Here is a 16,369-nt window from a genome sequence, read left to right on the forward strand (position 1 = left end):
GGGGGGGCCCCCCCCCCCCCCCCCACACACACACACGGCTTGAGCACCTCGCTTTGTGAAATGAGGACAGGTTTCTGTTATGTGTTGTGAACTATGAGTGAAACAGCCTACGTGAGCTAGGTGCTGTTATCTTTGGCTCAGTGCAAGGTCCCTGCTGGAGAGTGCAGCTTATGCTGTATCCAGGAGTGTGGGGTACGTCTAATGCTTTCCCACACCTTTCCCAAGCAGAAAAATGCAGCAGAGATTGACAGAGAGGGAGGAAAAAAGGAGCAAGAGAGAACACAAGATATTCTGCTAAGCTGTCCTTACGCAGCCAGGAAAGGAGGATTTCTCCTCTGCTGAAAAGGCCAGGATTAAAGTAACTAACAGGTTTCAGAGGGAGAAAGAAATGGCATCACTTGCTTGCATTTTTCAGCTGTTAGACACTGCCTGACACGCAGAGTCTTAGCCACAATGAACAAACGTATTGATCTTCAAGAGCTTAGAGAGTGGCTTGGCCGAGCTCTGAGTCTGCCCTGAGCAATCCTACGACAAAACCAGCTTTCTGCAGCCCAAGGGTCCTGAGCAGTCCAGCAATTAAAAGCCGCTGCTCCTGCACAGTGAACTTGCTGGAGACTCCTGTTCAGCTCTGTTTTGAGGGCCTGCAGTGCTGTAGCGCCCAAGCACCTTGCATGCTTCATCTGATCTACCCGCACAGCACCCCTGGGAGACGGGGGCGTTGCTGCCTGCATGTGACTGCTGGGAAAACCATGACGCGGAGATTGAGGGTGAAAGGGTCAAAACTGCCCAAGTGATTTAGGAACCTCAGCCCCACTGAAAATCTACCACGGAGCCACAAAGAGTTAAAAACTCCTGGAGGGCAGTGCTGAGGGAGAGGGAAGGCTGCTGTGCTGGAGCAGCTGAGAGTTAAAATCACTCCCCTTCCTAGTGTCTGGAAAGGAAAGAAGGTTTGATTTGGCTTTGGAGTCAAAGCTGGTTTTGTAAAGAATAAAACTGGCCTGAGAAACTAAGAATGGACCTGACTCGCCCATCTAAGACAGCAGGGTAAGAGACCTGCTTATGCCCTTTAAAATGTTTTCTTTACCTATAGTGGGGAAAAAAAAAGTTTATTTCCAGCTAGAAAACCAGCCCCCATCTGAGCAAAGCCAGCTCTGCAATGCAAATTCGAGCCTGGCTTTGATTTAGAAAATGGCCATCTCGTGTCACATAAGGGCTGAGTTTGAGGAGATGGACCAAAGTTGCCTGAAATGAGATGGCAACAACGTTGGTGGAAATCTGCACCTGGGACATGATCACCAGCTCCCCTTGACTCCAGCAGGTAGTTCAGGGGGGAAGGAGTAGAAGAGGAAAGAGGGCTTGTGGCTGAGGGTGTGGGCTGGACTTCAGAAGATCTAGTGGGCGCTTATGGGGCCTGCAGAAGATCTAGGTTGAATGACCAGCTCGTCCACAGACTTGTTGCATGACCCAGATAAGACATAGGGACCAATACAAGCACTTGCCATTGGTAACCCTCCGAGTGCTTTACAAAGGAAGGCAGCATCTTAAGATCCATTTTGCAGATGGGGAAACTGAGGCATGGAGAACAGAAGTGACCTGCTCCAGGTGACCTTGACAGTCAGTGGCAGAAGTGGAGGTCCCAGGTCCCACTTCAGTGCCCTGGGTGCTGGGTGAATACGTCACTGAGAAGCACAGCAGCAACCCATGGAGTTGCCCTGATGGTCACCCAGTGCTGAGTCTCAAGTGGTTGCCCAAAACCGGTGGCCAGTTTTGACAACTTTGGCTTTCTGTCACATGGTGCCCCTATTCTCCCAACTTGAAAACAGGGCTGAAATTATCCTTCCCTGCTGTGGAAGGATCGAGGCTGGTCAGGCACTGAAGTAGCATGGTGACCGGAGCCATAGAAGTACTTGTGCAAAGAGAGAGAAGGGTCCAGATCTTGGTTTTGCTCCAAAATGTTGGAGCCAGTTTTGGAAATGGGGATTTGGCCTAGATCAGCCTGGAAGCTAAACTGAATAGGACGTGTTGTGAAGCCTTCTGAGGCCTCGGCCCATCCGGCTGTGATTAGCAGGTAGGATTTCAATCAGCTACGCACTGCAGAGCTGTTGAACTCAGAGCCATGTTCGGCACCTGGGCTGTCTCTGTCCTGGGCCGCACCATGTAAGGTGTCTGGGAGTCGCCTTGGGGCTGGACTGCTCAGCAGCGCTCGGGATCGGGCCCCCAGTAATGAACCAGCTGGAACAGCTGAGGGCCTCTGGGCACCTGTAATAATAAACCAGTGCTGTGCACAACGGAGAAGAGCACCAACACCAGGGCTCTCTGAGCAGCTGCTAGGATTCAGCAGCTCTCTATGATGGACACGGCACCTGGTTTTCTTTGCTCTTTTCCTTGCAATGGTGTTGACAGCTGGTGTGAAATGCAGCTGCCAGCACGAGTGGAGAAATCTGACAGCTAGTGGAAGCCAAGGTAGAGACGCACCTTACAGACTAAATCGGAGATGCATACGCTTTCATGAGTCTGAGCTTGCTTCATTAGATGGTCTCCTTTTTGGTCTCCACTGAGGAACAAACCAGGACCTCTATAGAGCCACAGGTGGAAGTGGACCTAGCTTGAACCAAAGAGTCTGGGCTTTGCAAATGGGTGACTGAGGGTTAGCACAGAGGAGGGGGCTGTAACCTGGGCTCAACTAGGGGGTGGCAATAAGTTTTAGCCACTCTGCACCCACAGGAGTCCAACATTACTCATAAACTGCAGGGACATGAATCCCAATCCTTATGGAAATGCAGCAATGAATTAGAGGGAAACAATGTAGGAGACAAGTCGCTAGACAGAAGCCTTAAGACAGGATTAACCGCAGTCTGCTCCGCATTAAATTATAAAGGAGCTCCGGAGCATTTCCATTCTCAAGCCATTTCTGCCTTCTTTAAATTCACAGGCGTTGTTCAGCAGCTGAAATTCTGCAGATAATTTTTTCCTGTGATTTATGTCTTTTTATTACTTTTTTTGTATGTGGATTTTAAGTTGCCCAAATCCTGCTGGTTTTATGGCAGGATTTAAAATGAGGACACCAGACCTCTAGCGTAGCCAGCAGAAGATAATGTGCTGCTCAGGTCAGGGACCTGGTGAAACTGGAGAGGTGGGGAGTAGGAATTGGAAGCAATCCCCTGTGCTTGTGCTTGGTTTTCCGGCAACTCTGCCATGCACTTTAGGCCTCTGCTACTCCACACCTGAGTCCCCTTTCCCTCAATCGCCTGCCCCACTGCTCTGCCAATGCACCTCACTGCTGTCCAGCAGCTCCCCCAGGCCTTCCCCGCCAGCCCAGCTCTGTCTCCATGTCTCAGCCCTGTAGTATAGCTCCTTCCATCCCAGCCCTGCCCCTGCTCTGATGCATTACAGTGTTGAGCTTGCTACCTCAGCCCTCCTTGTGCTCCCACTATGAACTCCATCATCCGTCACACCAAACAGCACGATGCCTGCATCCAGGACTCCCAGCTCCCTGCATTGCCCTTCCCTGTGAGCCACTGGCTTGCCCACAAAGCTGTGCCAGCAACCCCTGTAAAGCCGTCAGCTGGTACAGTACATCCAGGCTAATGCGCTAGCGACTGCCTTGGTCCTTCCCATCTCCAGGCTATGGAGCTGCGGTCAACACCCGCCTGGTCTGGGAGCAGCTGGGCTCCCTTGGCTTTTCCCATCTCGAATGAAACTGTCTCCTATTTCTTTCTTACTTAAAGCAGCAGCAGAGACAGAGCTGGAAGCGGGTTGGAGTCAGGACCCCAGAAGGCCGGTCCTTCTTCTGGAAGGAGCGTGATGCAGTGGTTAGAGCTGGGAGCCGGGGGCCGGGACACTTGAGCTCCACTTCCCGTCTGGAAAGGAATGAAGGAAATTGGGAAAGCGGAAGAGGGAGCAGTAGCCCTACATCCTGGCCTCTCGCCGAGCTCTGCTACTGAGGTGCTGAAAGGCCTGCAACCAGTCCCTTAACCCTCCCGTGCCTCAGTGTATTCATTGGCACGTCGTGCAAGAAGGATTCCTTAGCTTGGCCACGTGGTATTTGGAGCAGGGTTTGGAAACCTCCTTCAGGCATGAAGGTGAATGTCCCTATGTGAAACACTCACTATTACTTGAAGGGTCTGTTGGAGAAACCCCACAGACCAGACCCCCTGAATCCAGTCGCCAAGCCCTGTTTCCTCCAGATACCTTGCGCTCTCCTCCTCAGTGGTTGCTGCTCCCCTGTCTTTGGCTTCAGTCGGTGTTTCTGCTCTGCCGATAGATCGTGATTTTTTTTTTTTTGCCATCATCAGGTTTCCAGCAAAACCATCTGTATCATTCCTGCTCCCAAACAGCTGCCTCAGGAGACTGCTTACACCGGCGACTAATGCGGAAACTGTTTCCGTGACGGATTTCCCGCCATGATCAAACCTTTCTGCTCAGCCTGCCCTGCCTTAATGAGATTTTAAGCACTATAGCTATAGGGTCATTTGTCCCTGCTTCCCTCCTGCATTAAATAACACAGGCAGAAGCCTAGGAGGGGCAGCCCATATGGTGCAGTACAACTCTTGAGACAAGGGACCCAGCTGAGTTCAATCCACCGCAGTCGCACACGACACAGTTCAACATGAGCCATGCCCTGAGCTTCTTGGAGGCAAAGCATGGGAGTTTTATCCAGCAAAGTCCCTCACAGCTTTTCCCAACCAGCTCTGCTGAACTGAGCCTGGAAGTCTCATTGACTTCTTGTTGGGTTGGAAACGATGCAAGAATAGACTCTGTTTCCCCCATGGTTTCATTTGCCCCATGAGCTTCAGCAGGACCTGTTGGTTTCTCAGCATCTCTCCAAGTGAAGACACTTCCATTTTGATGCCCAGCTGTGGGTTGGGTGGCTCGGCTCTGGCTTCCCAGCTTGGAAAACAGCCTCAGAGTTGAATTCAAGCACTGGTCCAAGGTTTTTAAGAGAACAGGGAAGGAAAAGGCGGCAGCTGCTGGCCTCTCCCCACCCCACCTGCTACCTTGGCTTTTGGGGGTTAGTGGAAAAGGATTGGAGACAAGGTCCTGGAAGGATTAAAATAACAAATGCCTTTCCCTGACAGTCCTTTTCATCCAGCGCTGTCCAAGCACCGGACAGGAGCGGGTCCCGTGTGAGCCTGGTTGCGCAGCAAGCTGGCAGCGGAGTGGGGAACGGCAGCCAGGGTCAGGTCACAAAATGGCATTTCGGGCTAAAAGCTCTGACCCTCGGGGTCTTCAAAGAAGTTTGTCCATGAGCTCAAGGTCTGGCTTTGCAGTGTGTTTGGTACAGATGTGGTTTCATAGCAGACTTCAGGCAGGATTCAGTACCCCGGTTCTTGTGCAGCTACCAACCATTGCAGCTGGTCAAGGGCTCCGATCCCAGGTCTGACTGCAGCTGGGATAGGTCTGAGACTGGTGTGGAGAGGGACCCTTAGTATGTGTGGGGTTAAATGAATGAGAAATACTGTTCCCACCACCCCCATACTCACATGCTCATAGCAACAGCCCAATCACTCCCTGGAATAGACAGCTCCAGGAATAGCAGAAATAGCTGTGCTGACTTCACAGTGTTTTTCAAAGCATGTGTTTTAGTAGCTTGTGTTTGGCCTCCCACTGCTAGCGCTTGATGTGTCTTTGACTAATCGGATCTCTATGCCTGGCCAAGAGGAGTCTTCCCTCCCACTCCTGCCAGCTACTGGTCCATATTCCCTTTGTAGAGCCCTGGCTTACCCCACGTGCTATGTCCAAGTGCATTTCCAGCTGCCTTTGCCAGTACATTCCCCAGGCCCAGTCATTTCTCCTAGTTCTGTCTCTGTCTGTGTAGGTTAGGCCGTCGAATCCAGCTGCCATGACAGCTGCACAAGGGGAAGCCCCACCTGGTGCTGGCCCTCTCACAAACGCTGGAAGTCAAAGGAACGGAGAGCAGAGCAAAGCAGGAATCCAACGCGACTTGACCCCTTTGCAGGATGTTTAAAGGCCTCGTTCTTTTGGTCCTGGTTGATTTTCTCCCTCTGGCACATCGTGCCAATGTCACAGGTCAAAGCTAAGTTGTCCTGCCTGATTTTTGGACCCACCAAACCCCGAATACTAGTGAGGCTGTGTAGAAGGGAGCTTGTGAAAGTGGTCAGAGAGAGAAAAGAAACTTAGCCTTGTTATTTCGGTGCTGGGACCACAGTCTTAGTCCTAGTCCACAGACTTCCTATGTGAGCAGGTCATTTGGGCTCTCTGGGCTTCAAGTCCACATCTGCACAACCAAGATAGTGCTTATGATGAGCAGTGTCCCACAAGCCCAGTATAACACACTGGGCTGCGTGTTTGAGTCCCATAGCGCTGCAGCTTAAGAAGTCTAAGCGTTCCTGAGCAGGCTGCTGCATGGGGTCTTCCTCTTTGCCTTGCGTCCTGGGCACAGGATCTCTCTAACGCAACAAAGGAAACTTCCTGTCCAATTGCCTTAGACTCCAAGGACCAGGGCTGACCCTAGCCCCCGGGCTCACACTCCTTCAGGGAGGGATGCATGGCAGTGGAGCACACAGGCTTTGTAGGGATCTAAAATCCAAGCACTCGTCACTTTAGCTGGTGCAAGAAATAGAAAGACCCAGACAAATTCATAAATGTCTTCATGTGTTGGGTCCCCTCAGTTTTTCCACTGCTGTGGACCATTTTGGGGGTTGAAGGAGTCCAAAATCCCTGCTTTCCATTGCTATCCTACACATGAGATCTCCTGTGCATGATGGAGCCTTCCTGTCTTTGTGGAAGCGGGCAGCAGCTGAGAAGCCTTCTCCTACCGCCAGCCTCATCTGGCCTTTTGCCAGCAGTGGGCAAATTGGGAAGCCACATGATCCACTGTAGGTTAGATCCTAGATCCTGGACCTGATATGTATTTCTAGCAAGTCGGCCGGAGACTTCCACTGAGATAAGGCCCCTGGTAAGGAACCAAGCCAGGGTGTAGCTCCAGTGAGCTCTCTGCTTACCCCAGGGGTGAGCCTAGCCTTGCACCTCAGCCTCTTTTTGGCACTTCCCAGCAGAGCTTGAATCCAAACCTGCCTGCATTGGTCATTGGGAAAAGTAACTAGACAGCAGCAGTTTCCTTCTTGTGTGTAGGGTCCATGTGTGGGCCTAGGCTGCCTCGGGTAAAGCCCCAACAGAGAGGTACTAACGTATCACCTGATGGAGCTGAGGCAAGACTGTAAAGGGATTTAGGTACCCGAATCCCGCTGAAGGCAATGAGAGTTTGGCACCACATACTGTTAGTAATCTAGCCCTCAGTCTCAGATTGCAGGGGAAGGAAACGCATGTCTTTTTAGCAATGGCCTCTCTATAACCTTCCCCTCCCTGCGGTGGGTAGCCTCCTTTTGAAACTGCAGCAGCTCTATGCTCCATGCAACATGCTGGTGAGCTAATGGCTAAATCTTCCCCTCAGCAAGACAGCACAGAATTTGTTATTTCTAACTACAGCCAAGGGTGGAGGGATCTCTGCTAGGCAGGTGGTACAGCCTGAGCTATTTGATCCAGGACATCTCCCCCCCTCCCCTACCTCCTCTGGCAGAGACCCTGTCCCCAGTCAATCAAAACTGGGGCATGGGGGTTAATTTGGTGCTCTGAGACTGGCAGCACCGCCTCGAGCTTAGCAGAGAATAGATGTGGGCAAAGCAAGCTTAGCTATCTGCAGCTGGCAGCACCCTTTGCTACTGCGCTCCTCTCATCAGTCCCCCCCCTTTCCCTTCCCCCCAGCTCCTGCCATTTAAGCCCTGGGCTTCCTCTCAACATGAGCAATTCACTGCTACACTGACCTCCTGCTCTCAATCCTAGGTCCATTTAGTGCAATCCCAGCATGGCTGTGCCTCCAGCTATTCCAATCTGGTTGTTGCACCTCGCGGGCTGTAGCACCCGCCGCTGTCCCAGGCTGGGTCTTCTTCCCAGCTCTGCCACCTCTCATCTGCAAAAGCGCTGCTGGCTTTAGCCTGCTCTTTCCCTGCGTTTGCCCTGCTTGGGCATCAGTGGATCTGAAAACGTATCTACTCACCAGCCTCGTACCTGCACGAAGATCCTTTTAAAGGGGCGCTTCCCAACTTCCAGCACTGTTGAGCCGATGCAGAACAACTGGGGGTTGGAAGGGCCTGGTATCTGACATGGCTTTGCCACGAGCTTCTCAATCACAGATTGCACTGAGCGGGTCATGGGGAACCGGAGATCCTCGACATGCAGCGGCGCTGCTTCTTCAGCAGTCCCTCGCAGTCATAGTTTCATAGTTTCTAGGGTCGGAAGGGACCTGAGCAGATCATCTAGTCCGACCCCCTGCCATGGCAGGAAGAGCACTGAGGTCAAATGACCCCAGTAAGGTGGTCATCCAACCTCCTCTTAAAAACCCCCAGGGTGGGAGCCTGCACCACCTCACTTGGAAGCTGGTTCCAGACCCTAGCTGCCCTGACCGTGGAGTAGCCGCCCTGACCGTGAAGTAAGTCAAGGATGGTAGTCTTCGATGACTGTCTTATCTACAGGCCTGAAGACGTCCGATGAGGCCAATCCAAGATTGACAGGCTGTTGGAAGCAGCAATGGAGTGCCTTTCTGCCTTGGGACCGGGCCATGGCAGTTTTGGGAATCGGCAATATTTGAGCCTAGGCAGCTCTGGGGAGGAGCGGGGAAGACTCTCCAGTGGGGAGCAGAAGGGGGAATACTTTAGGTGGGTGGAACATCACTTTCCTAAGGGCTGTACAGCCAGACCTCAGGATTAATGACCCTACCATAGCAGCGAGTGCCAAGGCATCGTTAGCAACCACAGAGCGGAGCCCCCTGAACATGGACATTATGGTCACGTTCGGTCTCTTATAACTTATCTGGACTGTGTATACAGCTGATTTCACTGGCTCTTTGTGGAGCACAGGGACACTTGATAGAGATGGACCAGACCTGGCTCTAGTGAATGTGAAAGGGGGGCCTGATTGAGACTGCTGGACCACAGGCAAACCCTGTGGGACACTCTGGCCTTCTTGGTCCCAGCCTGGGCCTGCCCAGTTTTAACTTCTTTGGGCTCCCAATGCCCTGGCCTGACTGCTGCCTATGTTAAGGCCTATTTGTTGGTCCCAAACAGCAGGGTTAAGCCTGTAGAGCCCCCCTTAATGGCTAGAGCAAGACCAATAAGTGCAGCACAGGGAGCATAAGGAGAGCAGAGCGCAGAGCTCTCACCAGATAAAGTTGAAAAGAAAGAATCCATTTCAGTTTCCAGAATGAATTAAATCATTACCAGGAGCTGGCATCTCCCCGCATCTTGGTGCCAAAGCCATGAGCAGCCCCAGCCTGTTCTCCATTGGGACCCAGACGCTCCATCTGGGCCCAGGGAGGGGGACATTTTTCTCCTGTGAGCACCAGGACCATTAGAGAGTGCAGCAAGACTCGGGCTAGAGTCCTTTGCAACAGACATCCCCGGTCTGATTAGGTCCTGCTGTTTATTCCCTCTGGAAATGAGAATCGCTGTTTATCACGTCTGCCTGGCAGGCAGAAAGCCGCCAAGCGAGAGAGGGGGAGAGAGAGACTGTGCCAGCCAGCCGGAGAGCGCTGAGAGAATCAGCTAGGTAATAGAGGTATTTATTAAGGGAGAGACAAAATTTATACGCCATTCCTGCTGCTTCTGCTCTCAGTCATTGCTGAGGGGAGAGGGGGGAGCGGGCAGCTCACACAGGTAATAGCCAGGAGTCTGTTTTCTGCCCATTTGTCAGTCTGCAAAACAAGGAAAAGAGAGAAGATCCTGCTAAAGGTGAGCTGGGGAGCTCAGAGGAGGTTTGGCCCCGTCTGCAGGGCCATCCAAAGCCAGAACAGACCCCAACCCACAGGAAAACCATTTGGCTCATTGCCGTTGCTAATTATGGTTTGCGCTGCGGTCATGTGCAGAAGCCCCAGTCTGAGATCAGGGTCACACTGTGCTGGGTGTTGTCCTTGCACAATTATGTTTGGATTTAGTTGCCAGATGCCCTCGTCCCTAATTGTGGCTGTGACCACTACAACGGGGTGTAAACCATGTATGCAACAACAGGGTGCGGGGTGATGCTACCCCACATCCATTACAGGAGGTGTCCTTCCCCACATCAAAGCCCACTAGTAAGTCAGTGAGATGTATATGGGGTGCTCAGGCTCTGCCCAAGGGCGTACTTCATCCTTCTGGTGTCTTGGTGATCATTTTTGGTCATTCTTTAGCAAAGAGCAGTCACACGACACTATGAGTGGGGGCCGGAGGGGGAGAAGAACACAGTGCCTACAACCAGCAACAGAGAAGCAGAGCAAAAGTGTGCAAGTTAAAATTAAGCCAGCACGCACTGGTTTTGTTGAGAGGCTCAACTAAGCCATTTTTCCTCTCTGTGCCTCAGTTTCTCCATTGCAAAATACTCAGGGTGATGTTTATTCACCTCTGTAAAGCAGTGCGTCCTCAGTCGAAAGTTTCTATGTATAGCAGATGTGGGGGGGGAAGGAAATGCATGTTCTTTTCTTTGCAGGCAGTTGACTTTTTGGCAACAACTTGAAAACTGAGTGACGACAGACATACGACGCTGCAGGAGCTGCTTCTACTTGAGATGTGCAGGTATTGGATATTTCGGGGGGGGGCAATAGATTCCAACCGAAAAATTGAAGTTCTCCATGGAAAGCAGGTAGTTGACAAACACCTGGTTTTCCATTGAGCTGTTTTAATGGAAACATTCATTACTGGTGCTAGTGCTGTGTCACTGAGGGCTCTAATTCTTGGCTGCAGCAAAGGAATTTATGAACTCCCCCAGGTCTGTGCTGGCTATAAGGCTGCTATCTGCAGCAACCTCAGCAGTCATACAGCGGCTGACGATCATCAGAATGCAAGGAGGCCCCGTGCTGGGGTTTGACTAGAGCACTGATTCTCAATCAAGGTGCCATGGCACCCTGGGGTGTCTTAAACTCCTTTCAAGGGTGCCAAACAATGTTAGCACTGAGGTTCACGAGCATGATTCACAAGATAAACCCAGGGATTTCAAATAGCAATCCATAGTCGCCGTCTTTCCGAGTTCTTTGCAACAGAAAAAAATGTTCTATTATTTTTCTGCGGTCAAAAAAAAAAAAAAAAAGAAAGGGTGAAAACTACAAGCGGATATTTTCCGAGCTGTGCTTCGAGTCTGTGCCTTGAGTCTAAAAAGGTTGAGAGGTTATGCTAAAATGTTGATGGATTTCTCAGGAATGGCAGCTGTTACGTGCAGTGTGCTTGTGTGCCCCTTTAGGGGGAAAGGGGCTGTTATCTGTCCCAGGGGGATAGAAACACTGTGCTATCCAACCTTCCCGATACATATGCAACTCACACCAAGAGGGGCGTGTGTCTAGTGATTAATCTGTTGCCAGCTAATGGAATTACTCCTGTAGCTCTACTGTTGAATAGACATGGCTGAGCATTTTTAGAAGAACCATTTTTTTCATCAGAAAAAAGCACTTTGTTTAAAAAGAAACTTCCAGGAGTGGATCAGTGTTGACAGTTTTCTTGTTTAAGGAAAGAACTTGAACATGCAAAACATCCTATTTTAACATTTCCTAAATGAAGCATTGCTTCAGTTTGGAAGTAATTAAAGGAAATAAAAAGATGAAAAATCAAAGAGGCAAAAAACCAAAACAAAAATCAAATGTGTTGAAACAAAATAAATCAATTGAACCAAACCAGTTTTTTTTCAGAGCTTCATTATGCAAATATAAATATGTAAAATAAATCTATGCATGCGCATATTTGCATACTGGAGCGCGCATATATAGATATATATGCATATGTATGTTTGTGTGTATATATGTGCACATGTATGTTTGTGTGTATATACGTGTACATAATTGTGTGTGTGTATATATGTGCACATAATTGTGTGTGTGTGTGTACACACGCACAAAATATCTTTTGCATGTTTGTGTATGTGTGTAATAGGGGGTGTTAGTTGTATCTGCTGGTCTACCGGAAAGTTTGCAAAGAGGAAATTTTCCAACTATTTAGTTGGTCTAATAAAAGATATCACATCTACCCAAAGAGCCTTGTCTGTCTGTGTGTGTAAGAGAGATGCTTTTTGTTATAACCTGGGCTTGCAAATATTCATGAACTGGGAAAGCCTGTGTCCTCCCTGTCTCAAATATTGAAGCTTCTGGACTCAAATGCCAGTACCACGAGAAGAACAATGCCAAATATTAGGCAAGGTCGTTAACAATAATATTTATTAGGTCGCCATCCATATCCAACACAGGCCCTGTGGCTGCTTAGTTTGAGCATCCCTGCTGCATGGTATCACGCACAGTAGAGTTGAATAGCTTCCCCCCCACCCCACATCCAGGAACTTCCTTTCCCTGCTTTCCCCATGGCCAGGCCAGCCCCGTCAGTCCCACGGCCCCTGTCGCAGTGGGTGCGTGAGCAGTGCCTGCAGCCCTGAAAACTGGGCAAGTGCCTGTAGTTCAGCTAGTTGGAGGCAGAGCTGCCAGCAGTAGTGGCCAGCTGCTAAGTTGCCATTTAATATTGCCAGTGCAGTTCGGTGCCTGTAAAGTCATATTCTGGGCAGAAGGCATGAAAGGAAATTTACTCCATGCAATTTGCCCTGATGGAAAACAGGCATTAAAATGGCAAGAGATTTACCACTCCAAGGATCAGTAAACAGTGAACAGAGCCCCAAGGGAGCACGGGGAATGAATGGAGGATAGGAGAGAAGAAGAAAGGGAGCTGGGGAAAGAGGGCAGGGGAAGACAGAGGGAGAAGAGAGAGCGGAACAAGGGACTCTGTTTGGGAAGAGGGAAGAAGGATGCTAGTGATGGGGTGGGTGGACAAGAACCGGGGTGGGGGGAAGAAAGAGAGAGAGAGAGCAGGTAAAACCCAAGGGAGGTTAAGGCTGGAAAAAAACCAGCGGAAGAGGGAGAGATTGGAAAGGGGCAGAGCTGGAGGGAGGGGAACTGAGAGGCAGAGGTACCAGCTCAGCACCCGGTTATGAATCAGTTCCTCTCTGAACCATTGGTAAAGCCTGATGTTTACAAGGGATTTAAAAGCCAAAGACATAAAGAAGCTTCTGAAATGACAAGGGAAGCTATAGCATAGGGATCGATGTGGCTGCAGTGGACATCCGGAGACTTATGGGGCCCAGGGGCTGCAGGGTGCTTAGTCTAAGCAGCAAAGCCCGTGGCCAGGCCCAGTGTAATGGCCTTCCAACACACTGTGACAGCAAAAACGTGACTGCTCCCCCCAGTCCATTATCCCAAAGGCAGCACAGGCTTGCCCTCAGGATTCGGAGGCATCTGGACCATGCAAGCAACTAAAGCCTGACTCACAACCACGCACACAAATCCTACAGGCACACTTATGGATGTGCCCACCATGGAGCCAGGGTGGGGAGCAGCATTGGGAAAATGCTAGGGGGCCAATTCCCTCCTGCATGGCACACTATAGTCCTGCACACAGTGTCACTAGCCTAGAAATATGGTATTTTCTTAAAGTTCCAGGTTCTGGAGTCCTGAGGTTTGGTGAAAATTTGAGCTTTTATTAAGATGATTCTCATGATTGTAGAGAGAAGCCCGGAAAAGCAATTCAAATAGAGGTAAGAGCCCAGGAAGCAAATAAAAAGCACCCCATATTAATTACTTTTAAAAAAATTCTTGCTCTTGCTCTTGCTCTTGCTCTTGCTCTTGCTCTTGCTCTTGCTCTTTTTTGGAGGCCTGGCTCAAGATATTTGACCGCTTGGGGTCAGCAATACTGGTTACACAGCAGATATAAAATAGGGCCACACACAGGAAGGCAGGGGGGAATCAGTCCCTTTGAAAGAAAGGGGAGTTCATGAAAGGTTTCATTATTCCTCTTGCAGGTGTCGGAGCAACAGCTCCAGGCCCTGACTTTGCATGGGATCCCACCATGCCAGGTGCTGTAAAGACACAGGACTGCCCTTTATCTGGCTAGCGGGAAGCCTAATAAAGACAGAGGAGGAAGAAACTCCATTTTGAAAATGGGGAGGGGATGTGAGGTATTTAAATAACACATTACGAAGAGCCCACGGCAGATCTGAGCGCTGAGCCACGATCTCCTGACTGGCAGGCAAGGGGCTCATCACAAGCCTATCTTTCTTCCCTTAACAAGAAGGGGAAAATTGGACCCCCTGCTGTCTTAATTAGTTTATCGAAAGCACTTGGAGACTTCAGGGGGAAAGTGCTAGGGAGTAAAAAAAGTATTAAGTGCTAATAATTCTCTACTTTTATTTGCAGTTATCTATCTACATGAAAGAACCTTTTCTTTTTTTTTGTTTTGCTGACACCTTCCTGCTGGGAGCTGAACACTGCTTGAATCATCCATCCAGGGCAATTTGCTAATAAAAGTAAGGAATTGCCTTCTGAATCTCTCTGTTGGCACGAATGTGACACGAGGAGTGGAGATGGACTCATCAGAGGCGGGCCGGGAGCCTGTCAGGGAGTAACCTGGGCATGTCCTCCTGTCACCTCCCCTCCGAGCCCCGTGGAGCAGGGCAAGCCTAGTAGGTGCTTGCTGTCAGGCTTCAGGCTATAAATGTGTCCCCTTCCTACTTCTCAGCATATGTACAGAGCCAAACTCCCCAAGTGTAAGACCTTCTGCATCTGGCCTAGCTCTAATTTTATTGAAAAACAAGGAAAAGTAGACTAAAAAACCCTCCATGGCGCTGCAATGACCAGCCCCTCATTGGTTATAATGGGTGGTGTCCCCTCCAGCCCTGGCCCTGCCAGCTCTTCCCCCTACTGTTGTCTGCTCAGTGCTTGTTTAGTGATCTCTGGGGTCTGCCTTTGGATGTTGCATTCACCCCAAACCTTTCTGGTTCAAGTAGCACAGCACAGGCGGGGGGTGGCGGGGGGAGGTGCAAGGCAGCTGGATGCGAAGCCAGTCGCATCCCTCCCTTGGGCACCCTTTGGTACAGACACCAGTGTGCCTTCACCATGCCAGCTGGATGGTCTGCTGGGTGAAGGCAGTGTCCTCCACCTGATCTTGCCCATAACCAGGGGAAGGAGGTAACTGTTATGCCATTCCTTTCCTGCTTCTCCATATGCATCCTTGTTCCAGCTGGCTGGTATCATGGAGAAGAGCCAAGATCTCACCCTTTTCCCTAATCTCTGCCTACCCAGATGTGGGGGCAGCAGCCCCACAGAGGTTGTCCTTCCATCTCTACACCCTGTTTTGTATATGGGGAGATGGGGGAAGGTAATCGTCTTGCCTCTAATTGGAAACTGATTGGCTCCTGCTGTGTCCTGCATGGCAATGAATCCCTAACCAGGCCTAGTGAAGGGCTGGGATAAGGTGCAGAAGGCTTGCCCTAGTCTATGTGCTCTATAACTCAAAGCACTAAGAAAAACCTTGCTGTCAGGTATCGATTCCAACGGCTCTTCTTCCAGGCTGGGTTGTGGCACGATGCTCTGTGCCTGGGAGCTCAAGTGGAGGACATGTCGCATCTCCGGTGTGAGTAGGCAGATCGCAGGTCTGCACAGCTGCTCCGGGTCCTTGTGATGCGTTGACCGATAGAGTCTTTTTGTGAGTTATGCCACTGCTGCCAGCGTGAGATTCCTGTGTGCTGTATGCTCCCTCCCTGGCTGGTTCAGGTACATCCCATGTCTTCATTGCTTATGGTTTGTGTTATGATGAGCCCTGTAAAATGAGTGGCGTGGTCTTCCCTGCGTTCTCTCTGCATTTTGACAGATCTGCCTTCCTCCAAGGCTGCAGACCACAGGAGTCTGATGCTGCTTCCTGACACCCGCACCTCTCTCCCACCTGTTGACCACCTCAATGTACATTTTCACCGACTGGCTTTCTTGCATAAGTACTGGCCTCTGGCTGCTTTACTTCTGCATCCAGGAAGAGCACAGACCATCTACAGATGCTCCATCTGCCTGCTGAAGCGTATTTGTACCCAAAAGCTTGCAAAGAAGAATTTTTTCCAAGTATTTTAGTTGGTCTAATACAAGATATGGGATTTACCCAAAGAACTTTGTCTGCCTATGTCCTTAGACCAACACAGCTACAACCTATACCCCCGACACGGGTTTCTGCTCCCACCTCCAAACTTGAGTCTGGACTCATGTTTCACCCAAGTGGATCTTCTCTCACTCCTAGAGGGTGGTCCCAGCTTGCCACAGTGGCAAGGACTCTCGTCTCTTTGAAGTTACCCCTGTATTTTTTCTGTGCGTGGATCTCCAGGCCCCCTTCTCTTTTCAACATCCCATGATGGCTCCTTTGCCTTCCATGGCCTTTGCTCCTGGTGTAAGCAGGAGAATAACCAGGCCTGTGGCCTTCTGGGCTGCAGATCTGATGCCCGTCTCTCTCCCTCAATGGAACAGACATGACAGAAAAGTAGCTCTTTGCAGTGGATGGTCAGACAGGCTAGCTGCTAGTCGCTCCTGCCAGGT

The 16,369-nt window shown here is 50.4% G+C and overlaps 1 long non-coding RNA gene across 1 annotated transcript in view; it reads left to right on the top strand.

The window, feature by feature from the left end:
* LOC109295363 overlaps nucleotides 1-15,823 on the top strand; it is a 16,977-nt gene extending 1,154 nt beyond the window's left edge. Inside the window, exons 2-3 of the long non-coding RNA XR_002096732.1 lie at nucleotides 10,480-10,565; nucleotides 14,210-15,823. This is a non-coding gene — a long non-coding RNA (uncharacterized LOC109295363). The remainder of the gene's footprint in view (nucleotides 1-10,479; nucleotides 10,566-14,209) is intronic.
* The last annotated feature ends 546 nt before the right edge of the window (nucleotides 15,824-16,369 follow it).

This window comes from Gavialis gangeticus, unplaced genomic scaffold (assembly GCF_001723915.1).
Source record: "Gavialis gangeticus isolate Ggan-Ray unplaced genomic scaffold, GavGan_comp1, whole genome shotgun sequence".
In the NCBI taxonomy this organism is placed as follows: domain Eukaryota; kingdom Metazoa; phylum Chordata; order Crocodylia; family Gavialidae; genus Gavialis; species Gavialis gangeticus.